This window comes from Balaenoptera borealis, assembly GCF_965194805.1.
Source record: "Balaenoptera borealis genome assembly, chromosome: X".
NCBI lineage: Eukaryota > Metazoa > Chordata > Mammalia > Artiodactyla > Balaenopteridae > Balaenoptera > Balaenoptera borealis.
In genome coordinates, this window is record NC_138881.1 from 45979337 (window position 1) to 46006300 (window position 26964).

Sequence of the window (26964 nt, forward strand, 5' to 3'; positions counted from 1 at the left end):
TCTGTTTATATGGTCAAGAATGCAGTGCTTAGCTCAAGAGAAAGATGAAATTTCTAACACAGAAAACCATCCAAAGAGCCATCGGCTGCCTTATGGATCAAAGTAGTCAGCTCCAAGTCACTGGAAATGTTCAAACAGAAGTGCAGCCATTCAATAAATATTTAGGTGCCAGACTCTGCTCTAGATGCTGACAGTTTGGCGATGAAGAGGGTCCCAGCTCTCCTGGTGGTCACATTTTAGAGAAAGGATGACAGATACAAACAACCAACAAATACAGGAACAGGATCATTTCGGAAAGTAAAATGCTTTGAAAACAAATGAAAATAATGTGCAAATGTAGTGTGACTGGGTGGGGCTGGGGAACAAGATTAAATAGAATAGTCAGGAAAGGTCTCTGGGCAGATTTGGGATATATTTTTACCTGAACAGCACTATCAATCAACTTGATCACATTGTCACTTACAGACTACAAGATTAAATAGAGTAGTCAGGGAAGGTCTCTCCGAGGAGGTGACAGTTGAAGTGAGATTGAATGACAAGAAGGCAATCATTTCAGGAAGATCCAGAGGCATGGCATCCCAGGCAGGGTGAAACACAAGGGCAAAAGCCCTAGAGTGGGAATGAGCTTGGTGTATTCAAGGGATTTCAGGAAGAAGTCTGACTAAAGAGAGCAAAAGGGGAGACTGGTACTAAATGAGGCAGGAGAGAAATTCTGGAGCAAGCCTGTGTAGGACCATGTCAGCCATGGGAAGGTGTTTATTCCAAGTACCATGACAAGCCATTAGACGGTTTTGAGCTGGGATTGACATGTCTATGATCATTCTGTCTGATGTGTGGAGAATGGATTATAGTGGGGGCAAAACTGGAAACAGGTAGACCCGTTAGGAGGCTAACGATGAGACCAGTTAGGAGGTCTAAGCAAGAGACCACGATAGCTTGGGCTAGGATAGTGATGATGGAGAAAGATAAGTGGAAAGATTTTGGATCTGTTTTTACCTATTTTTAACAGCACTATCAATCAACTTGATCTCACTGGCACTTATAGACTACTCTTTCCAACAACAGCAGAATGTACATTCTTCTCAAGCTTGCAATGAATGCTCACCAAGATAGTCCATATTCTGGGCCATAAAACACATCTTAACAAATTTAAAAGAATAGAAATCATACAAAGTATGCTCTCAGACCACAATGGAATTAAACTAGAAATCAGTAACAGGAGAATTTCCAGGAAATCCCCAAATGTTTAGAAATTAAACAATATATTTCTAAATAACATATAGGTCAAAGAAGAAGTCTCAAGAGAAATTTTTAAATATTTTGAGTTAAATGAAAATGAAAAATACAATTTATGAAAATTTTGGGGATTGTGGAAAATCCCAAACTATCTACCCCCCCCCCAAAAAAAACCCTTCTGGAACTAATGAGGGTGTATATAGATAGCAAGGGTACAGAATACAAGGTCAATACACAAACATTAATTCCTTTCCTATATGTCAGTAGTAAAAATTAGAATTTGAAATTTTAAGAAAACGGTACTACTTACAATAGCTGCAAAACAATGAAATAGGTATAAATATAATAAAATATATATAGTATCTGAATGTGGAAAACTACAAAACACTAATGAAAGGAATCAAAGATCTAAATAAATGGAGAGATATTCCATGTTCATGGATAGGAAGTCTCAATATTTTTAAAATATCAGTTCTTCCCAACTTGATCTATAGATTCAACATAATTTTGGTCAAAACCCTGCTAAACTATTTCATAGATATAGACAAAGTGATTCTAAAGTTCGTATGGAAAAGCAAAAGACCTAGTGCAACCAAAACAATACTGAAGAAGAACAAAGTTGGAGGATTGACACTACCCAATTTCAAGATAGCTACAGTACCAGAAGCTACAGTACACAAGACAGTGGAATGGAATAAATTTTAAAGTAGAGCTAAAAAAATTGTTGATGGAGGTATGGGGTGAAGAAAAGAAAGGAATCGAGAAGGACAAGATGGGAGGAAGATTGGGTTAGATATCTTTAAAAGTTTCTTCCAAACTTTGTTTTAATAAAAAGCTGTAAGGTCTATGATTCCTTGACCTGACCCACATATTTCTCCTAACCCACTACAGTTATACTTGGGGCTTGGGTCTCCCTAGTTATTGACCCCATACCTCCAAGCTCAGCTTGCCCCCCCCCCACACACACTCCCCTTTCCTCTTCCGTGGAGGGTATGCTGGGGACTCTGCAAGTAAGAGCCAATGAGCAAGGTGAATGCTGCAACTAGTCTTTTTATTTATTTATTTATTTTTGGCTGCGTTGGGTCTTGTTGCTACGTGTGGGCTTTCTCTGGTTGCGGTGGGGGGGGGCTACTCTTTGTTGTAGTGTGGGCTTTCTCTAGTTGCGGTGAGGGGGGGCTACTCTTTGTTGTGGTGGCGGGGTTTTCATTGCGGTGGCTTCTCTTGTTGCAGAGCACGGGTTCTAGGCACGCAGGCTTCAGTAGTTGTGGCTCACGGGCTCTAGAGCGCAGGCTCAGTAGTTGTGGCGCATGGGCTTAGTTGCTCCGTGGCATGTGGGATCTTCCCGGACCAGGGCTCGAACCCTTGTCTCCCACATTGGCAGGCGGATTCTTAACCACTGCGCCACCAGAGAAGTCCTGCATCTAGTCTTGATTCTAAGAGGCTTCAAGCTCTGTGGTCAAAGTCCGATTACCCTATAATTAATGTGTTAATGAAGCATGAGGGAGGGGAGAAGGTGGGGAAGAGAAAGAGGAAGAAAAGGAGAATGAGGGAAAGAGAAAAGGGGAAGTTGAAGAAGAGATGGGAAGGGAAGGAAAAGAGAAAGAATAAATGGTCTGTTGGCAGAAAGGGGAGAGAGGAGCAGGCCATTACGGCACACAGGAGGCCCCTGAGGCAGAATGCACCCAGCCATGCTAGCCTCAGTCCATGTCCTCCGCAATAGCCCCTTCTTATTTGTGGCGCTAAGAGAGCAGAGAGACTGTTATATGGAGAAGTAGGTCTTTGTAGTGACTGCATGTGGTCAGAGTGGGCGGGGTGGGGGGGATGAAAATAAATGGATGGATTTAAAGCAGTGGTGTTTAACTTTTTTGTTGAGTCGCAGGCCTGTGTAAGAATATAATGAAAGCTATGGCTTGTACACTCTCCCTAGAAAAATGCTAATACACACAATCATACCAAATTTTGCCTGCAATTCAGCATGTTCGTGGATCCTTTGAAACCTTCCAGGGTCCATGAACCCTTGATAGAATTCTGAACAATAGAATATTTAGGAGGTAAAAATCAGCATGATTAGTGAATGGATTTCATGTGGTAGTTAACAGAGTGAGTCAGAGAGGAAGTCTGGATTTATGACTGAGGTGGCTGGATGGATGATGGAGCAATTCACTGACACAGAGTAAAGAGTAGAGCCAGGAGAGTGTGGTGTCACAGAAACCAAGGGCAAATCATCTTCCAAAATGGAAGGAATGGTTAACATGCCAAATAGTACACAAAACAAAGTCTGAAAACCAACCACTAATTTAGCAACAAGATCACTGGGAGTCTTGTAGAGAACATGGAGTGGTGGGGGTGGATGGCAAATTACAACGGGCTAAGAAGGAAGGAGTGGAAGGCAAAAGCAATGGGTTAAGAGGTGATCAGAGGAAAAAAAGATAAAAATGAAAACAGTGAACAGGAAGTATGGACAGGAGTGCAAATACTGTTCTCAAGCTGTTCGCCCATGACAGTGATAGAGATACACTGCAGAAGCTAGAGAATGATGAGGCGCGCTGAGGCAGTGTTGTTGTTATCTTTGTGTGTGTGTGTGGTGAGAACATTTAAGTTCTATTCTCTTAGCCAATTTCAATTATACAATACAGTGTTATCAACTCTAGTCATCATGTTATACATTAGATCCTCAGACCCTCATCATATAGCTGAAAGTTTCTACCCTTTTACCAACCTCTCCCCATTCACCCCCCACCCCCCAGCCTTTGGTAACCACTTTTCTACTGTCTGTTTCTATGAGTTTAACTTTTTTTTTAAAGATTCCACATGTAAGTGATACCATGCAATATTTGTCTTTCTCTGTATGGCTTATTTCACTTAACATAATGCCCTCAAGGTCCATCCATGTTGTCGCAAATGGCAGGATTTCCTTCTTTCTCATGGCTGAATAATATTCCTGTGTGCGTGTGTGTGTGTGTGTGTGTGTATCACATTTTTTTCATTCATTGATGGACCCTTAGGTTGTCTCCATATCCTGGCTATTATGAATAATGCTGCAGTGAACATGGGAGTGCAGATATCTCTTTGAGATCCTGTTCTCATTTCCTTTAGATATATACCCAGATGTGGAATTGCTGGATCACAGAGTAGTTAATTTTTTGAGGAAGCTACACACTGTTTTCCATAGTGGCTGCCCAATTTACAGTCCCACCAACAGTGCAAAAGGGTTCCCTTTTCTCCATATCTTCGCTGACATTTGTTATCACTTGTCTTTTTGATGATAGCCATTCTAACAGGTGTGAAGTTATATCTCACTGTGGTTTTGATGTGCTTTTCCTGATGATTAGCGATGCTGAGCACCTTTCATGTACCTGTTGACCATTTGTATGTCTTCTTTGGGAAAATGTCTATTCAGCTCCTCTGCCCATTTTGTTTGGGTTTTTTGCTATTGAGTTGCGTGAGTTCTTTATGTATTTTAAATATTAACCCTTATCAGATATATGATTTGCAAATATTTTCTCCCATTCTGTAGGCTGCCTTTTCACTCTGTTGATGGTTTCCTTTGCTGTGCAGAAGTTTTTAGTTCCACTTGCTTATTTTTGCTTTTGTTGCCTTTGCTTTTGGTATCAGATCCAAAAAAATCATTGCCAAGACCAACATCAAGGAGCTTACCCCCTGTGTTTTCTTCTAGGAGTTTTATGGTTTCAGGTCTAATATTCAAGTTGTTAATCCATTTTTAGTTGATTCTTGTGTATGTTGTAAGATAGGGGTCCAGTTTCATTCTTTTGCATGTGTCTATCCTGTTTTGTCAGCACCATATACTGAAGAGACTACCCTTTCCCCCTTGTGTATTCTTGGCTCCTTTGTCACAAATTAATTGACCAATATATGCATGGGTTTATTTCTGTGCTCTCTGTTCTCTTCCATTGATCAATGTGTCTGTTTTCATGCCAATAACATACTGTTTTTCTTCCAGTTTAATTGAGATATAATTGACATACAGCACTGTATAAGTTAAAGGTGTACAACATAATGACTGAACTTTTAGGGTCTAATAGCATGCTGTTTTGATTACTATAACTTTGTAATACAGTTTGCAATTAGAAAGTGTGATGCTTCTAGCTTTGTCCTTCTTTCTCAAGATTGCTTTGGCTATTTGGGGTCTTTTGCGGTTCCAACAAATTTTAGGATTGTTTGTTTTGTCTCTGTGAAAAAAAGATTTATTGGAATTTTGATGAGGATTGCATTGAATCTGTACATTGCTTTGGGTAGTATGACCTTTTTAAAAATATTAATTCTTCCAATCTATAAGCATGGAGGATCTTTCCATTTTTTATGTGTCTTCTATTTCTTTCATCAATGTCTTATAGTTTTCAAGGTACAGATCTTTCATTTCCTTGGTTAAATTTATTCCTAGGTATTTTATTCTTTTTGATGCAATTGTAAATGGATTTGTTTTCTTAATTTCTCTTTCTGATACTTCATTGTTGGTGTATAGAAATGCAGCCGACTTTTGTACATTGATTTTGTATCCTGAGACTTTACTGAATTTGTTGATTAGTTCTAACAGTTTGTTTATTTGTTTGTTTGTTTCTTTTTGTGGAGTCTTCAGGGTTTTCTATACATGATATCATGTCATCTGCAAATAGAGGCAGTTTTACTTCTTCCTTTCCAATATGGATGCCTTTTATTTCTTTTTCCTGCCTAATTTCTCTGGCTACAACTTCTAGTACTATGTTGAATAAAAGTGGTGAAAGTGGGCATCCTTGTCTTGTTCCTGATCCTAGAGGAAAAGCTTTCAGCTTTTCATCATTGAGTATAATGTTATCTGTGAGCTTGCCATATATGACCTTTATTATGTTGAGTACATTCTCGCTACACCCAGTTTGTTGAAAGTTTTTATTTATGAATGGATGTTGAATTTTGTCAAATGCTTTTTCTGCATCTGTTAGGATGATCACATGATTTATATCCTTCATTTTGTTAATGTGGTGTATCACATTGATTGGTTTCTAGATGTTTAACCATCCTTGCATCCCTGGAATAAATCCCACTCAATCATGTTGTATTATCCTTTTAATGTGGTGTTGAATTCAGGATATTGACCTATAATTTTCTTTTCTTCTAGTGCCCTTATCTGGTTTTGGTATCAGGGTAATGCTGGCCTCAAAAAATGAGATTGAAAGTGTTTCCTCCTATTTTTTGGAAGAGTTTGAGAAGGATTGGCATTTATTCTTCTTTAAATGTTTGGTAGAATTCACCAGTGAAGCCATCTGGCCTGGGGCTTTTCTTTGTTGGAAGGTTTTTGATTACTGATTCAATCCCCTTATTGGTAATTTTTTCTATTTCTTCATGATTCAGTCTTGGTAAGTTGTATGTTTCTAGGAATTTATCCATTTCTTCTAGGTTGCCCAATTTGTTGGAATGTAATTGTTCATGGTAGTCTATTATGATCCTATGCGTGTCTGTGGTATTAGTAGTAATAACTCCTCTTTCATTTCTAATTTTATTTATTTGGGTCTTCTCTCTCTTTTTCTTGGTAAAAGTCTAGCTAAAGTTTTGTCTATTTTGTTTATCTTTAAAAAAACGGCTCTTAGTTTCATTGATCTTTTCTATTTTCTTTTTTGTTTCTATTTCATTTATTTCCACTCCGATCTTTATTTCCTTCCTTCTACTAACTTCGGACTTAGTTTGTTCTTCTTTTTCTAGTTCCTTGAGGTGTAAAGTTAGATTTTTTAATTTAAGATCTTCTTTCTTAATGTAAATGTTTATCATTATGAACTTCCTTCTTAGAACTGCTGCATCCCTTAAGTTATAGTATGCTGTATTTCCATTTTATTTGTCTCAAGATATTTATTTCTCTTTTAATTCCTTCTTTGAGTCATCGGTTCTTCAGTAGCATGTTGTTTAATCTCCATATATTTGTGAATTTTCCAGTTTTCTTCCTGTAATTGATTTCTAGTTTCATACTATTGTGATTGGAAAAGATGCTTGATATGATTTCAGTCATCTTAAATTTATTAAGACTTTTCTGTGGCCTAACGTATGACCTATCCTGGAAAATGTTCTACGTGCACTTGAGAAGAATGTGTACTCCAATTCTGTTGGATAGAATGTTCTTGTGTTGTTGTTGTTCTTCTTCTTAAAAAAAAAAACAGCTTTATTGGGATATAATTACATAGCATAAAATTCACCTGCTTTAATTATACAATTCAATTAATTTTAGCATATTTACAGAATTGTACTACTATCACCACAGTCCACTTTTCAAACATTTCTATCTCCCCAGAAAGATCCCTTGTGCTCATTTATAGTGACTCCCCATCTCCACCCCCAGCCCCAGGCAACCACTAATCTACTTTCTGTTTCTATAGATTTGCAACTTTTGGAAATTTCATATAAATTGACTCATAATATGTGGGGTTTTGGGTGTGTCTGGCTTCTTTCATTATGCAAAATGTTTTTAAGATTCACACCTGGAGTAGCATGTATCAGTACTCTATTGCTTTTTATTGCCAAATGGTATGGATATATCACATTTTATTCATGCATGCACCAGTTGGTAAACATTTGGGTTGTTTACACCTTTTGGTTATTATAAATAATGCTATGAACATCCAAGTACAATTTTCAATGCAGATATATGTTTTCGTTTCTCTTAGGTAGATACCTAGGAGTAGAGTTTCTGGGTCACATGGTAAATTTATGTTTAATTTTTTTAAGAAATGGAGGCAAGTATTTTTAAAATAGAGGTAAAGGACTTCCCTGGTGGTTCAGTGGTTGGGAATCTGCCTGCCAATGCAGGGGACACGTGTTCGAGCCCTGGTCCAGGAAGATTCCACATGCAGCGGAGCAACTGAGCCCATGCACCACAACTACTGAGCCTGCACTCTAGAGCCCACGAGTCACAACTACTGAAGCCCGCGCACCTAGAGCCTGTGCTCTGCAACAGGAGAGGCCACCGCAATGAGAGGCCCATGCACCGCAACGAAGAGTAGCCCCCGCTCACCACAACTAGAGAGAGCCCACACACAGCAACGAAGACCCAACATAGCCAAATAAATAAATAAATTTATTTTAAAAATAATAATAAAATAAATGAATAAAGGTAAAATGCACCAAACAGAAAAGTAACCATTTTAAAGTGTACAGTTCAGTGAAAATACATAGGTAGTGTTGTGCAACTATCACTTTTATCTAGTTACACAATATTTTCATCACCCCCAAATGGAAACCCTGTGCCCATTAGCCAGTCACTCCCCATTCCCTCTTTGTGCCCAGCCCCTGGAAACAAACAATCCACTGTCTATAAGAATTTACCTTTTCTGGACATTTCATGTAAGTGGAATCATACAATATGTGGTCTATTGTGTTTGGCTTCTTTCATTTAGCATAATTTTTCGAGGTTCATCCACATTGTAGCATGTATCAGTACTTCATTCCTTTTTATGGCTAAATAATATTCCATCATATGGGTATATCACCATTTTGTTTATCCATTCATCAGTTGATGAACATCTGGGTTGTTTCCACCTTTCAGCTATTGTGAATAGTACTGTTATGAACATTCATGTACAAATATTTGTTTGAATACCTTTTTTCAATTTTTCTGGGTATATACCTAAGAGTGGAATTGCTGGGTCATGTGGAAATTCTATGTTTATCTTTTAGAAAAAGTGCCAAACTGATTTCCACAGTGGCTACACTATTTTACATTACCATCAGCAATGTACAAAAGTTCCAATTTCTCTAAATCCTTGCCAGCACTTATTTTCCTTTATTTTATTAGAGCCATCCTAGTGGGTGTGAAGTGGTATCTCATTGTGGTTTTGATTTGCATTTCCCTGATGATTGATATTGTGCATTTTTTCCCATGAGCTTCATGGTCATTTGTATATCTTCTTTGGAGAAATTTCTACTCAAGTCCTTTGCCCATTTTTCAATTGTGTTGTTTATCTTTTTGTTGTTGAGTTGTAGAAATTCTTTGTATATTCTAGATACACGTCCCTTATCAGATGTATGATTTGCAAATATTTTCTCCTGTTCTGTAGGTTATCTTTTCACTTTTTAAAAAAGATTTTAAAAAATATTTATTTTATTTATTATCGTTTATTTTTGGCCGCATTCTGTCTTTGTTGCTGTGCATGGGCTTTCTCTAGTTGTGGCGAGAGGGGGCTACTCTTCATTGGGGTGTGTGGGCTTCTCATTGCGGTGGCTTCTCTTGTTGCAGGGCACGGGCTCTAGGCGCACGGGCGTCAATAGTTGTGGCACGTGAGCTCAGTAGCTGTGGCTCGTGGGCTCTAGAATGCAGGCTCAGTAGTTGTGGCGCATGGGCTTAGTTGCTCCGCAGCATGTGGAATCCTCCTGGACGAGGGCTCGAACCTGTGCCCCCTGCATTGGCAGGCAGATTCTTAACCACTGTGCTACCAGGGAAGCCCTCTTTTCACTTTCTTGATGGTGTTCCTTGATGCACAAAAGTGTTTTTTTTTTATAAAGTCCAATTTATCTTTTTTTGCTTGTGCTTTTGAAGTTATATATAAGAATCCATGGCCAAATCCAAGGTCACAAAGATATACACTTATGTTTTCATCTAAAAGTTTTATTGTCTTTGTGCTTACGTTTAGGTATTTGATCTGATTTGAGTTAATTTTTGTATATGGTGTAAGGTAAAGGGTTCAACTTCATTTATTTTGCACGTGGCTAGCCAGTTACCCAGAACCATTGTGGTGAGGCTGTTTTTTCCCCCATTGAATGGTGTTGGCATTCATCTTGAAAATCAATTGACTATAGATGTTTGGGTTTATTTTGGACTCCAAGTTCTATTCAATAGATCTATATGTCTATCCTTATGCCAGCACCACACTGTTTTGATTACTGTATCTTTGTAATAAGTTTTGAAACTGGGAAGTGTGAGTCCTCCAACTTTGCTTTCCTCTTTCAAGACTGTTTTGGCTATGTGAGGTCCCTTGCAATTCCATATGAATATTAGATTCAACTTTTCCTTTTCTGAAAAAAATGTCAATGGGATTTTGTTAAGAATTGCATTCAATCTGTAGATGGCTCTGGTTAGTATTGCCATCTTAACAATGTTAAATCTTTCAATCCATGAACATGGGATATCTTTCCATTTATTTAAGTCTTCTTTAATTTCCTTCTGTAATGTTTTGTAGTTTTCAGCATGCAAGTCTTGCATCTCCTTGGTTAAATTTATTCCTCTGTCTTTTATTCTTTTTGATGCTATTATAAATAGGTCAATGGCTTTTTTATGATACAAGAGACTTGAACATGTTTAAAGGCTGAGTCAATAGAGAGGGAGATACTGAAGATACAGGAGGGAGAGGGGAAACTGATATATCAAGGTTTTCCTGAGTGGGGAATGGGGCACAGAGCACCAATGGAAGGATTAGTCTGCATGAAAAAGGGCACCTCTTCCACTGTGACAGGGGAGAAAGAGCAAGGATAGGTCAGTTGGGGATGCTCATGATTTTGCAGGTAGTTTGTGGCAAGAAGTTGAGAACATTGCTGTTTGGGGGTTTCTATTTTAAGTGCAGTAGGAGGTGAAGTGAGGGGGGAAGGGAGCGGAACATGTAGGAGGGCTGAGGAAATGAAGGTTTAGCAAAGCTGCCGTGGAGGCTTGGAGAGCAGATCAGGGAAACAAGATTTCCAGGGCCCAGTAGAAGTTGGGGACCATGACTTTTAAGTGGCTCCCATCTGAGCAATTGTATGAGCCTAGGATTGACAGAGAGAAGGTGGAAAGTTGTATTGGTCTGGGGTTGAGGATGTGCTGGAAAAACAACAAGGCATGTAATTGAGGGCATTATTGGCTAGAGAATGGCAGTTTGGGTAGATTTCCACTTTTCAGGGGAGAGAGGTAAGTTTCAGTTGTCAGGAGGTGAAAGTTGGTCAGTGAAGGATCTGAAGACTGGAGTGAACATTTGTATTTTGGCTGCTCAGCATTCGAACACTCTTCCTATTTGGGAGGAAACCCAAGATAGGTTTGGAGGCAGGGCCCTACCATGCACTACTGAAACCAGGGAAGGTGGCACATATTTCTTCTCCCCATCCCCTGGTGGCTAGTGAATGGGCACATGACCTCAGCATGGCAAATTACATGATCCTGCCTGGAACTTTCAGTGTTGAAGGAGCCATACAAAGGTATGCTGGGTCAATTAATGATATTTTCAACCAGCTGCTGGAGAGTTAAAAATCTGATAGTATAGCAATAGTATCAGGGGATAGCAAGGTCCAGCTGTAGTGAAAAGTGTTAGTTGGCAACGGGGGCAACAGCGTCATCCTATCAAACCATTCCTGCAGCAAAATCTTCGCTGTGTCATGTCATGCCACTCTTGGTTCCTGACCCTGCCTGGTTCTCCAGGCCTCTCATGGAACCTGTGGATTACCTGATGCCCTTTTCTGTTAGTCATGATAGGGTGGCTTATGCTTTGATAATAAATAAACCCCAAATCTCAATGACTTAATACATATGAGTTTATTTCTTGCTCATGCAAAATCTATTGCAAGTCTAGTGGCTTTTCAAGACAGCTCCTTTCCAAGAAGTAACTCAGGGATACAGGCTGACATCTTGTGGCTGCCTCATCTAGCACCTGAGGCCCCCTGGTTGCCATAGCAGAAGAAGAGGGAGCAGGAGAACTGAGCACCAGTTCTTAAATGCACAGCCCATTGGCCAGAACTAGTCACATGGCCCCATCCAACTCTAAAAGGACTGGAAATATGGGGGAGCTTGTGGATATTCAGCAAACAGTAAATGACTCTGCCACATCTTCCAGTAGTTTCATATTCTGCTACAGTTAACCAAAGTCATTACTAATACTGTTTGCAATCAATACCTGTGCCTAGTAAAGGATATAGGTGGTTAGAGCATTTAAAAATATATATCTTCATTTTTCCTGATTATAAAGGTGATACATACATGTTTTTAAAATTTGAACATTACATAAACATTTAATGTAAAAAGTAAGAAGTCCCTCATAATCTCACACCCCCAAGATGACTGTTATTAATAGTTTGTTATATAGTCTTTCTCTATATATTTTTCTATGCTAAGAGTAATGTTATATCAAAACTAGGATCATACTATAGTTACTATTTGCAAGGGCCTTCTTCACTTAACTCTATATATCTGACCTTGTTCCAAGGCATACAGATCTAAACTTTTCTTGTTCTTCCCCCCCGTTTTAATTTAAAAAAATTTTAAATTGTACAAGTATTGGTAATATAGGAGTAGGTTATCCTTTTAAATTTTTTAAAGCTTTAAGGTGAAGCTAAAGTTCTTTTTGACCACCACCCAATTCTAATTTCTTCCCTGCCTTTACAAGTGTTTGAATGACTGCATAGTATTCCATTATATGAGTGCAACATAATTCTGCAATTCCCTTTCAGTGGACAATCAGCTTTTCCTTTTTACTGTGGGTTACATGCAAATATTTTTCCAAGTTTATCCTTCAACTTTACTTATAATGTCATTCACTAAAGTTTACATTTTTCTATGGTTAAATTTATCTATCCTTACATTGTTATCTGGGAAAAAAGTGAAAGGCAGAAAAGTACATATAGTATATTACCATTTGTGTCAGAGAGGAGGGAATAGGAATAAATATTCATATTTGCTCATAGTAGCATAAAGAAACATTGATTGAATGAATGAACAAGAAGTTAACAAAAATGGTTACCTATAGGGTTCAAGGGGAAAAAGGTGAATGGGGACAGGGTGCAAGCAATGCATACCAGTGTACACTTATTTATACAGTTTTTATTTTTTTTAACTATATGCATTAGACTTCCTATTGCTGCTGTAACAAATTACTACAAACTGAGTGGCTTGAAATAACACAAATTTATTATCTTACAGTTCTGAATGTCAGAAGTCTGAAATGAGTCTTTCAAGGCTAAAATCAAAGACTGCAATCCTTCTGGAGACTAGGGGAAAATCATTTCCTTGACTTTTCTAGTTTTTAAGGCCACCTGCATTCCTTGGCTCATGGCCCCTTCATCTTCAAACCCCGTATTATAACATCTTCAAATCTCCCTCCTTCTCTCTCTCATCTCTGCATCTGTTGTCGCATGTCCTTCTCTGACTCTGACTCTCCTTCCTCCCTTGTGATTACACTGATCCCATCTAAATAATGCAGGATCATCTCTCCACGTCGAGGACCTTTTTAGTTCATTCCTTTTTACTACTGAGTAATACTCCATTCTTGGGCTGTACCACGTTTTGTTTATCTATTCACCTGTAGATGGGCTTTGGTCCAGGTTTTTTTGTGATTATGAATAAAGTATGGGTAGTTTTTGAACATTTATATTTTTGATACATCTGGAATTTATTTTAGTATAAGGAATGAGATAGAGGTCCAACTCTGTTTTTGCCAAATCACAAGCCAATTATCCCAACACCATTTATTGCATAATCCAGCTTTTCACGGATGATTTAAAATATCATCTTCCAACATACTAAATTCTCCATAGACTATTTTTTTCTTAACTTCTTATTGTATTCCATTAATCTAGCTGTCAGTTTTGAACCAATACCACTGTATTTTAATTCCTGTGCCCTTATAATGTGTTTCAATAATTCATAAGACTGGTTGGTACTCAATTTTTTTTCAGAATTTCCCTAGTTATTTCTAAACGTTTATTTGTCTAAAGAGATACACTTCAGAACTTTAATGTCAATTAAAATTGTTTGGATTGTGTTAAATTTACAAATTAATTTGGGGAGAATTCACATTGTCTTTCCATCCAGGTACTAAGTATGTCCCTCTGTTCAAATATTTTACATCCTCCAGCGGAGCTTGTTAGCCATATGATGAGATTCCCAGAGGGTACGGTAGAAAGGTTTTGGAGGAAGAGAGGCAGTTCAAGATTGGTTCAAGGGAGGGAAAGCACAGAGTTGTATACAGGAGAGAATATATGATTAAAGGAGCATCTATAAAAGATGGTTACTGTATTAGCTATCTATTGTTGAGTAACAAGGAATCACAGCAGCCTTTATTCATCTCATAGTTTCTGTGGGCTTAGCTGGGTCCAGGCCCTCTGCTGGATCCTCTGTTTCAGGGTCTCTCACAAGACTGCAATCAAGTTGCCCAGGGCTGGGGTCTCTCTCATCTGAAGGCTTGATGGAGAAAGGATCCACCTCCAAGATCACCTGTTTGTTGGCAGATTTTCAGTTCCTCAAGGACTGTCGTACTGAGAGACTCAGTTCCTGGCTGGATGTTGGCCTTCACTTCCTAGGCAGATGAGCCTCCCCAGTATGGCAACTTGCTTCATCAAAGCCAGCAAGGGAGAGGGCCTGCTAGCAAGATGGAAGTCACATTCCTATGTAAGCAATCCCTAAGTGACATCCTATCTCCATTGCTACATTTGATTGCTCAGAAGTAAGTCCTTAGGTCAGCTCACACTGACCTAAGGGGAGCAGATTTTTACACAGGGTGTGAATACAGAGAGTCAAGGATCATTGGGAGGTCATCTCAGAGGCTACCTGCCACAGTTACTAAGAAGTGTAAGGTATGGTAGGTTTGGTAGCATTAGCTAACTCAAAACTTGTGAAAGGAATGTCCTAGAAGCCGCCTGGTACATGGGGATAAAGAGGGACACGGGTCTTCATGGTTCTCCTATAATCTAGATCAATTGCATTTCCAAGAGAATTGCGATCTCTGGTGGAAGAGGAGACTCCACGTGCATTAGGCCAGCTCGATAATAACCATTTCCATTTCTGTAGCACTTCACGGTTTACACATCTGCTTTTGGAGCCATTATTTAATTTGATTCTCATAACAACCCTATGAGGTAGCCAGGTTCAAAGAGGCCACATGGCCACCTCAGATCTCACAATCAACGGGTGGCGGAGCTGAGACTAGCGCCCCAGTCTTCAAATTCCTAGCCTGTTACACCAGAGTGTCTTCTCCAAAAACACAAAAGTATGCTGTTTTTCCTCTTCAGAGGCTTCTCCTATCATCATCCTCCCTCTCTGGGTTCTTATTGTGGCTCAGTTATTATTAGCCAGTCAGTCAAGCTTGCTGCACCTTCCAGAATTACTGTGGGGATCAGAGGTAATGTTGTAAAGTTCCCAGCCCACTGCCTGGCACACAGTAAGTTCTCACTAAATGGAAGCTATTATCTGCTATTATTTTTTCAACTCTTCCAGGCCAGCCTCATTGCCACTCACCTTCAGTTCTGCTCCTTCCCATGAATCTCTGTAGCACCACATCCCAAGGTAAAACTTGCTTTCAAAAGACATCAATATCCAACAACTTTTTAAAAAATATTTTTTCTGATCTAATATTTCCATAAGGGTGTGTGTGTGTGTGTGTGTGAGAGAAAGAGACACAGAGACAGAGACAGAATGCACAAGTGCACGCTCTTTGACTAATACTCAACAACTTTTACAGGCAGTCATTGCCTATCTACCAACACTTCCAACAAGGAGTATTTGGTTGTCAGTGGTGTGGCTTCAGCTTTCTTTCCCCCTAAATAAAAAACCAAACTCTTAAAATATAGGTATAACACCTAATGCCCAAATCTTTGTTCCTAAATGCCATTCTCAACTGAAAAGGACCAGGTCTCCTAGGGAAAAATGGTTGATTCTGGGGCTGGGGCAGGGAAAGAGCAAGATGAGCCTGGAGCACCTTGTGGTGCCAGAAAACAAGGAAGTGCTCAAGGAAGGATGGAGACCTGCCAAAAGGACAAGGATTCATCTTCCTGCTGGCTAAATATGGGACATTTTGAACATCGAAATAAAGAATGATCTTAATGCATTATAACCCACTGAATATGATAGACAACCATAGGTCCATGAGGATATAAATACATAAATGTAGGAGAAGGGAAAGCTCTCCCTTACACTGGAGAGCCAACTAATACAAGTCCAAAGAATGATGGCATTGGACAGTCACCATTTGGCAACCTCAAGAATCATCAGTGAATGCTAAAACTGGTGGGCGAAAGTTTGAGGAGATGAGGATATATATATATATATATATATATATATATATATATATATATATGAACTCAATGTATCTCTCCACAAAATATTCACCAATGACAAAGGGGAAAATAGTAGCTTTACAGTGGAAAAACACAAATAGTCATCATGTGCCTCCTGATACGATGCACCGAAAAGGACACAGCATCCCTTCTGTGATATTCTTACCAAAGTAAAATCTAATCGTGAGGGAACATCAGAAAAAACCAAATTGAGGGATAGTCTAAAAATAACTAGCCTGCACTCTTCAAAAATGTCAGTGTCAGAAGACACAAAGACTGAAGAACTCTTCCCTACCGAAGGGAACTAAAGAGATATGACAACTGAATGCACATGGTCCAGTTTTCTTTTGCTATAAAGGACACTGTTGAGGAAACTGGTGAGCTCCAAATAAGTTCTGTAGATTATAATTATAATAGTATTGTATCAATGTGAATTTCCTGATTTTGATGATTGCTCTGTGTTTATGTAAGATAATTTCTTGTTTTAGGAAAAACATATTGAAGTATTTAGGAGTAAAGGGGTATCACGTCTGCAACTGACTATGAATTAGTTCACAGGAAAATATATATATATATGAGACAGAGGGAGAAATAGAGTAAGACAAGTGTAGAAAAATGTTAACATTCGAGGAATCTGGTTTTCTTAAAAATAAATTTATTTATTTATTTATTTATGTTTGGCTGCGTTGGGTCCTTGTTGCTGTGCGCGGGCTTTTTCTAGTTGTGGCAGACGGGGGCTGCTCTTCATTGAGGTGCGTGGGCTTCTCATTGCAGTGGCTTCTCTTGTTGCAGAGCACGGGCTCTAGGCACGAGGGCTTCAGTAGCTGTGGCACGTGGGCTCAGTAGTTGTGGCTCGCGGGCTCTAGAGCGCAGGCTCAGTAGTTGTGCACGGGCTTAGGTGCTCTGTGGCATCTGGGATCTTCCCGGACCAGGGTTCGAACCCCTGTCCCGTGCATTGGCAAGCAGATTCTTAACCACTGAGCCACCAAGGAAGTCCCCATTTGAGGAATCTGGATTAAGAGTATACAGCAGTTCTTTGTACTATTCTTGGAACTCTTCTGTAAGTCTGAAATTATCTAAATAAAAATTTAAGAGAAAAAAATCCTAATTTAAAAAACATTTACAAAAAACCTAGAGCTAGTATCATACTTAGTGGTGAGAAACTAGACTTTTTCCCGCTAAGATCAGGAACAAGGCAAGGATGTCTGCTCTCATTACTCCTTTTCAACCTCACACTGGAAGTCCTTGCTAATGCAATAGGCAAGAAAAGGAATTAAGAGGTATACAGATTGGGAAGGAAGAAATAAAACTGTCTTTGTTCACAGATGACATAATTGTCTATGTAGAAAATCACAAAGAATCAACAAAAAGATGGCTGGAACTAATAAACAATTACAGCAAGGTTGCAGGATACAAGGTTAATATACAAAAGTCAATTGCTTTCCTATATACCAGCAATGAACAATTGGAATTTTAAATAAAAAACACAATACCACTTATATTAGCACCAAAAAACTAAATACTTAGGTATAAATTTAACAAAATATGTACAAGATCTATATAAGGAAAACTATAAAACTCTGATAAAAGAAATCAAAGAAGATAAATGGAGACATATTCCATGTACATGGATAGGAGGACAATATTGCCAAGATGTCAGTTCTTCCTGACTGGATCTATAGATTCAATGCAATACCAAGCAAAATCCCACCGACTTATTTTGGGGATATCGACAAACTAATTCTAAAGTTTATCTGTAAATGCAAAAGACCCAGAATAACCAACACAATATTGAAGGAGAAAAAGAAAGTCTGAGGACTGACACTACCTGACTTTGAGACTTACTATAAAGCTCCAGTAATCGAGACAAATGTGGTATTGCTGAAATAATAGACAAATAGATAAATGGAACAGAATAGAGACCTCAGAAATAGATCCACACAAATATAGTCAACCAGTCTTTGACAAGGAGCAAAGGCAATTCAATGGAGAAAAGATAGTCTTTTCAACAAATGGTGCTGAAACAACTGGACATCCACATGCAAAAACATTAATCTAGACAAAGACCTTACACCCTTCACAAAAATTAACTCAAAATGGATCATAGGCCTATGTGTAAGATGCAAAACTATACATTCCTAGAAGAGAACATAGAGGGAAAATCTATGTAACCTTGAGTTTGGCAATGACTAAAAACAACACCAAAAGCACAACCCATGGAAGAAAAAATCGATAAACTGGGCTTCGTTATCAGTGGAAGACACTTAAAAAGAATGAAAAGAAAAACCAGAGAATAGGTGAAAATATTTGCAAAACACATATCTGATGAAAGGCTGGTAATCAGAATATACAAAGAACTCTTAAACCACCCCCCCCAAAATAAATCCGATTTAAAAATGGGCACAAGATCTCAACGGACACCTCACCAAAGAAGATACACAGATGGCAAATAAGCACATGAGAAGATGTTCAACATCTATGTCATTAGGGAAATGCAAATTAAAACAACAATAAGATACCACCACAGACCTATGAGAATGGCCAGAATCCAAAATACTAACACCACCAAATGCTGGTGAGGAGGTGGAGCGACAGGAACTCTCATTCGTTGCAGGTGGGAATGCAATATGGTACAGCCACTTTGGAAGACAGTTGGGCAGTTTCTTACAAAACTAAACATACTCTTGCCATACAAGCCAGCAATCATGCTTCTTGGTATTTACCCAAATGAGTTGAAAACATGTCCACACAAAAACCTGCACACGAATGTTTATAGCAGCTTCATTCGTATTTGCCAAAACATGGAAGCAAGCAAAATGTCCTTTAGTATGTGAGTGAATAAATAAACTGTGGTACATCCAGACAATGAAATATTATTCTGCGATCAAAAGAAGTAGGCTATCAAGCCATGAATAGACACAGAGGAACCTTAAACACATATTACTAAGGGAAAAAAGCCAATGTGAAAAGATTACACATTGTATGGTTCCAACTATATGGCACTCTGGAAAAGGCAAAAGGATGGAGACAGTAAAGAGGTTTCCAGGGCTTCAGGGAGAGGAAGGAAGGGGTGAATGGGTGGAACAGGGGATTTTTAGGGAAACTACTCCGTATGATACTGTAGTGGTGGATACATGTCATTATATATTTGTCAAAACCCATAGAATGTACAACACAAAGGGTGAGCCTTGATGTAAACTATGGACCTTAGTTAATAATAATGTATCAGTCAATTATACCTCAATAAAGCTGGAAAAAAAGAAAAAATAACAATGTATCATTATTGGTTCATCAATCGTAACAAATGTACCACACTAATGCAAGATGTTAATAATAGGGGAGACTGGGTTGGGTGAGGGGGGTATATGGAAACTCTCTGCATTTTCCATCCAGTTTTTGTGTAAACCTAAAACTGTCCAAAAAAATAAAGTCTATATATAAAAAAAGGAATGAATTATTGATACATACTACAGCACGGATGAACCTTGAAAACATTATGCTAAGTGAAAGACGTTAGTTGCAGAAGGTCACATACTGTATGATCCCATCTATAGGAAACGTTCAGAATAGGAAAATCTACAGAGACAGACAGTGGTTTCCTAGGGAAGGGGAGATGGGGGCTTTGGGGGTGACAGCAAATGGGTACAGGTTTTTTGGGCGGAGTAAGGAAAATATTCTAAAATTGATTGTGGTGATGGTTACACAACTCTGGATATACTAAAAGTCATTGAATTATACACTCTAAATGGATGAATTGTCTAGTGTGTAAATGATATCTCAATAAAGCTGTTAAAAAATAGAAACACAGCTTTGCACACAAAGGACACACAGGGACGTGCTAACAGTGGAGAGACCCAGTAGAGAACTGGGGAACTGAGGGTGGGGTGAGAAAGAGACTTATTTTTCACCGTGTACCTTCATGTGTCATTGGAGGGTTTTATCCTGTGCGTGTTTAACATAATCCTAAATTCCCCTCAAATACTGTTTCCAACAAGCCTACCTTGCTTTTCCTAACTGCACTCAAACAACGATCTCTCTCAGCTCGGTGCTTTGTGACCACCTAGAGGGGTGGGCTAGGGAGGGTGGGAGGGAGACGCAAGAGGGAGGAGATATGGGGATATATGTATATGTATAGCTGATTCACTTTGTTATAAAGCAGAAACTAACACACCATGGTAAAGCAATTATACTCCAATAAAGATGTTAACAAAACAAAACAAGACAATGATCTCTCTTATGCTATCTCTCAAAATAAGACACAGAGAAAATCAAACCTAAAACCTGGCCAAACAGTTCTAAAGGAGGAAAGAAAAGTAATAAAAGGAATGCCAAAACCCATGCAGAAAGGAGTTCCATAAGTATACCCACTCAATGGAATATTGTGCGGCCATTTGAATGATGTTTATAAAGACTTTTAATGGGGAAATGTTTATGGAAAAATGGCAATATATAATTGACTATACAGCCTGATCTCAAATATGTTTCTTAGGCCTAGAATACAGCCTAAATGCACCAAGGTGCTAACATTGGTTTTCTTTGGGCAGTAGGATGTGTTTTTTTCCCCCAAATTTTCATCAATGAACATGTATTACTGTTGGAGGGAGGGGCATTTATTTTGTTGTTTGGGGACTTCTGAGCAGAGGGTGAGAGAGAAAGAGAGAGAATGTATACATATATATATATATATATATATCTTTTTTTTTTAAAATAGAAACATATAAAAAATATATTTTTTAATGGAAAGTGCCCAGTCTGGGTCCGGCATTCTAGCTCCGGACCCTCCAAGGCCACACTCCACCCTTTCTTTCAAAGCAAAGCCCCCACCGGTCCCTCCTATCGGCCAGGCCTCTCTCAACCCAACCACTCTTGTCCCAGCCCCTTGCTGAAGCCATGATCCACTTCGCTTCTGAACTTTCCTCATCCCCTTTCATTGTGAAGCCTGACACTCCTATGCAAGTCCTGCCCTTGCTGCTGATTAGGTGTCTAAACTTCTGTAAGTCACTTCCTGTCTAGGAGCCTCAAGTTCTTCAGAGATGAACCGGGATATTAAGTTTCCACATAAAGGGGCTGCTGTGACTGTTAAGAGGTTATGTATAGAGAGACCCAGCAAGTAATAGAAGCTCAATAAACGTTCACGCTCCAACCACCCCCGCTCCGCCTCGATATGCCTTGGTGTCACTACAGCACAAGGTCACAAATAGGTGTTCAGGATATGATTTCTTCTCTCTCTCCTGCCTTGACCATTGTTTCTCTAAGACGCCGGTTCGAGGCATGACTCCACCATTAACTACCGCAAATCGGTTGTCTAAAGGGGATGTTGGGGACAATGTGGAAGTGACTTGGAGTTGATCAGAGTTGGAGTCTCACCATTGCTGTACTTAGCTGTGTGGCTTTGGCAAGTCATCTAAGTCTCCCTGTGCCTCACTTTATTTACCTATAAGGGGGAGGGGAAATAATAGCACCTACCTCGGTGGGCGCCCTCACCTTCTATCCGCACCGCACCCCGTCTCTCCCACCACACCTCACCTCCCTGCTCACTTGGCTGGTTTGCCTCACCCTGCGTCAGCTGGTGAACCAAGCCACGCCTCCTCCCGGAGCAACCACGCCCCGGAGCTGAGAGGAACCTGCCAGAAAAGAGGGACTTCATGCAAGCCCAAAACTTTTGGGCAGGAGTGCACAACCACGGAGCTGAACCCAAATTTCGTTCGTCATTCAACCATTCACGCACCTGAATGCATGCGATGAATATTCGCTGACCTTTCCTCTAGGACCAGACAGGTGCTGGGCTTTGCTGGAGACGGAGTCAGCTGCCCTCTCGGAGCTTCCCATATGCAGGAGAGAGAACCCCGGACATCAATTCCACAAAGGGCAGGGCAGAGTGCAGCTCTGGAGGCTGTGGGAGCCCAGAGAACAGGATCCAATCCTGCTTGGGAATCAAGGAAGGCTGCTTGGATGAAGTGACACTTGAGGTGAGTTCATTAGGTTTGGGGAGTCATTGTGAAGGGCCTTCCATGCAGGAGACATTGCACAGACACCGAAGGGAGAGCCTGGTACATTGAAGGACCCACGTGTAGTCAGTTCAGTGGCCAGAGAACAGTGTGTGAGGCCAGGGTGGCAAGAGATGAGGCTCGAGAGGCTTGGCAGGGGCCAGGACTGTGGGTGGCCTTAATTGCCCAACAAGGAGCTAGAATTTTATCCTTGTGGGGGGATGGGGTGTCACAGAAGGAAGTGACGTGTTGACTTCTAAACCAATGTGGTCTCACTGCTGGTGCCCAGAATAGTAGGTTAAAGGTGGCCAGTCTGGAAGCAGGGAGCCGGGGAGTAGACTTGGGGTCAGTCATGTGAGAGGTGCTGAGGCTGGAGCCAGGGCAGTGGCAGAGGATGAGGAAAGAAGGTGGAGTATTTGGGAGACAGAAAGGAGAATCAGAAGGACTTGGTGAGGGACTGGCTTTGAGGAGAGAAGGGGAGTTTGGGCTGCACGTAAAGCAGAGAATACAGAGGAAACATTATAGCACATGTGCCAGGGAGTGATTGAGATCATGTTGGGAGGAACTCTGAGGGCTGAGAATTCAGCGTGGGATAGCAGGGGCAGAAACACCTTTCTGGAGGAGGAGGGATTCAGGCTAAGACTCACCGTGTGTCCTTGAGCCAGTCGCTTTATCTTCCTCTGGTCCTTTAGGTTCCCACCTGCTAAACTGAGAGACAGAGAATGATCATTGTGAGGAGTGAATCACATAAAAGAATGTCCAGGAGGTGCCGAGGCCTGTGGGTGATTTGGAGGGGGAGATGTGGGGCAGGTGTGTTTGATCCACGGTGAGGTGGGTCTGGGCTGCCATTTGTGTGACAGCATTGCCATTGGCAGTGGGAAGCACCTACTTACAGAAGAAGGAGGTGTGTGGGGAGGGGATATGTGACCTGAACACATGTGTGTTGGATTTGAGAGCGTCAAAGGCCAAGGCAGTCAAATCACTCTTACCCTGGGAGGCCGTATCTTGACAGTCAGGAGCGAGGGACTTCTCTGAACGGTGAGCCCCAGACTGCTACTCCCTCAGGAAATACCTAGACCAAAGCCTCTGGGTTCTGATCTCAAGTCGTCACCCGAGTTGCCGTGTGAGCCTGGGTCAGTTCTAACCCACTTTGGGTCCCAGGTTTTCCATATGAACAACAACGACGATAAAAGCATATGTGTGCTGGTGGAGAGGTGGATGAAATGTTTTCAGAGGTCCTCTCCAGGTTTGTTATGCTTCAGTTCTATGACCCTGAGTCCTTTTTAAAAAAGCCTAGTCCTGTCTCCGTCCCTGACTTGCTGTGTGGCCTTGAGCCCGCTGCTGGACCTCTCTGGGCCTATTTTCACATCTGGAATATCAGGAGATTGGGCAAGAGAGTCTCCAACATCCAGTGATTCTCCCTGGAGGACGCTCACCCTCTTCTCCAGCTGAAAGCTTCAGACAAATCAGAGGAAAGCGAGGCGCTGGTCACAGACGACCCCCTCCTTCCAAATCTTCCGTCTTCTCCCACTGCCCTCCCCTCCCTACTGTCAGGAGCTTGCAGCACCAGCTCGCTTGCCAAACTTGTTGCTATGACAACGGGTTACAAATAACTCAGATGCAGACAAAGATTTTAACCCAAGAGCTGCTGGGCCAATGGCTTCTTCCTCCCTCCCCACATCAGACGGAGGGAACAATCTGACAAATTCTTTGGGATCACATCACTCACCTGCTCACAAGCCTGCCAGGGCTCCTCGGTGTCACAAGATTAAGTTCTGGTGTCTGAGGCCCTCCTGGAACCTGATTCAAATCCTTCCAATTACATTTCCCACTTGCTCCCATTAAAAAGCAGTCACTCCCATTTTTGAGCACCTACTGTCTGCCAAGCCCTGTGTTGGATGCTTTACATACCGTAGCTAAGAAGATCTTCCCAGAATTCTATCAGATAAACATTATTATTCCCATTTTGTAGAGGAGAAAATTGAGGCTCACGGATGTGACTTGAGGAAGGAGGTCAGCGAGTCAGAATTCAAACTCAAATCCACCAGATTTCCAAACCCGGGCTTTTTTCATTGTGGTTCACAAATGTTGGTCTACCCACTTGGGGCATATTCAGACAATCTGGGGCAGTTAAAAATTCAGATTCTAACTTCCATTCAAGAAGGTGGAACACGTCTGTCTCCTCTAACTCCTGCGACGTCATAAAATAAGAGTAAAGGAATCACGTGCATAAACCCACACCTCCAAAGAAAACTGGAGAAGTTTCCATCAATCAGGGAGAGATTTTAACAAGCTTCTGGCAAGCAGAAAGGGGCTGGAGGGGTGGTACTGAGAAAGCCCAGCAGGGAAAGGTGAGGCACAGTCCACACATGGGAGGGGATCCATGAGAAGAGCACTGGTCTAGCCTGCAAAATTCTGGCGAGGCGGCTCTGGTGCAGAAAAGGTATCCTGACAGTGGGAATGAAGTGTAGAGCCCCCAGCAGGGGGGGAATTGAAAGTACGTGTTGGAACAGTTGACTCCCCCACCCTCCCTCTAACCTTCCCTGTGCTCGTGGGTAGAAACCACAAGAGCCAAACATCTATACTCAAGCAGAATACAGAGAGTTCCCCCAAAGAAATCAAACAGTCCCAGAGCAAAGCCTCCACTTTCTGGACATAAAGATCCTCCAGCAGATGGTCCCCACCCAGTCACCTTAAGGGGAAATTTAATAGCAGACTTGCCAAACCCCTACTCCTTCCACAGGCTCCCAACCAATCAACCTTTTATTGATTTCGTCTTAAATCAATGGGCTGAGAGGTTTGAACATTTGTGGGGAAATATGCTGATAGGTTTATGAACGAACTGATGAAGCAAACGGTAAAAGCTAAGGCTGGGCACGTTTCAAGTGGAAAAGAAACAAAAAACAACAACAACCCAAGCAATTATTAAATTCAGGAACACACCTCAAAAAGGCCAACCCCCCCCCCAAAATCCAGGTAATTATAGTACATTTCTTGGCTCGGTTGCAACTACTGATTTGCTAGGAATTGGGATATAAACATATTGGAAGAGTGAAGGGAGGGAAAATAGGAATGTGTGTGTGGAGGGGGATAAAATCTTCTTCTACCATAACGAGCTGTCAAGAGATAATGTCTCAAATTGCTAAGTTAAGAAATAGTAGCATAAGCACATAATATAGAAACATGGTGGTCCTTCAGTGAAAAATCCTTTCAGCTACAAGTAACAAAAAACCCAACCGACAGTGGCTTCAACACATATAGCATTATTTATTCATTTGTTTATTTATTTATTTTTTGGGAAGTTAACTTGTTATTTACAAAAGTGTGGCATGTGTTCAGTTGCTCAATGATGCCATCAAGGATCCAGGCTCTTTCTAACTTTTTCTTCCTTAATGTGTGGAGTCTACATCCTCATGTTCATCCCCTCACGATCACAAGATTTCTGTCACAGCTCCAGGCAGCACAGCTATACTCAAGGCAGAAAGAAGAAGGAAGGGGATGTTGTCAGATATGTGTGTCTCAGGAAAACAAAAGCCTTTCAGAAGGCCCCAGCAAACACCTCAGGGCCATAACTGGAACACATAGCCATCTCTAGCTGCAAGGGTGGCTAAGAAAGTATCTGGCTCTTCAGCCTCTGAGTGGGAGATGGCAAGGGAGAAGGGGGTTTTGGAGTAGTAAGTGACAGAAGAAAAAGCCAAAGACTGGTAAAATAAAGTTCTTGCCTCTAGGGAGCCGGACTTGCAGTGGCAAGGAGTGGGACAGGATATTGCTGGGGTTTATTATGAGCTCTTTAGAACTTTTTTTACTTTTCAACTATGTGCAAGTCTTACTTTGATGAAAAGTGAAAACTTAGAAATAAAGTGCTATGGTTTCTATGAAAGAAAAACATTTTAAAAATAAAAACTGGTGGCAGTTTTCTGTTTCCAGAGAAAAGGACATCCATTCACCTTAGAAGCAAACTAACCAGAATTGGGTCTTTATTGGACTAAGGAATCTCGGGTATCCACCCACTGATCTTACAGAAAATTGTGCCATCACTATTAACCTGAATGTGGCTGCTGGAAACCAGTACAGCACTGTGTAGCAGTTACATGGGTTGACTGTGGTTAGACAGTCCTGGTGCAATTTCCTGTCTGCCGTTCATTGGCTTTGTGACCCTGGGCAACTGACACCTGGGAGCCTCACTTTCCTTCTTTAGGAAATGAAGGTAATCCAAGTGCCTGGTTCAGAGTAAGCACTCAACAAATGTTACCAACTGTGGTACAAATGTTAAACGTTCTGAGCAGTGACATAATTTGGGTGTACTACAGCAGTATTATGCTTCTACTGAGTTCGGTTTTTTTTTTTGTCCTATTCATGGGCTTGGACTGAACCGTCCCTGAAAATTATTTTTTGTTCCTGAGAGATGTGTGTGCATATTTTTGCCCAGGCTTTTGCTCACAGAAGATACGCAGTTTGGACCATCAAAAAATGTGCAGGCTTGGATTGCTGTTGGCTCCTACTGGAGGACGGACTGTAAAAAGGAACTAGTCTGGATTATTGTTTCCACAACATTTATTGCTATTTAACATTAAAGACAATCCACCCTGTGAAATGTGCTGCTGACTACTGTGATTGCCTTGTGTAGGACACAGGGACCAGGTCACCACTGTGGGAAGTAGGTGTGGTGAGAATATCCCAGAAAGAAAATGGATATGGGCAGTGTCGTGCTGGCACAGGAAGTACAGCTGGCCTGGGAGTGGGGGACAGAACGGTG

At 40.8% G+C, this 26964-nt stretch overlaps 1 long non-coding RNA gene across 2 annotated transcripts; it reads right to left on the reverse strand.

Annotated features, from left to right (window-relative positions):
- Positions 1-2414: 2414 nt before the first annotated feature.
- On the reverse strand, positions 2415-22912 carry LOC309620427. Of its 2 annotated transcripts, none has more exons than XR_014239543.1 (3): positions 22856-22912; positions 21979-22144; positions 2415-17297 (listed from the first exon to the last, which is right to left on the reverse strand). It is a non-coding gene; the product is annotated as an uncharacterized lncRNA (long non-coding RNA). The 2 variants fall into 2 exon arrangements; XR_014239544.1 differs by having other exon boundaries at positions 21950-22144.
- Positions 22913-26964: the final 4052 nt, after the last annotated feature.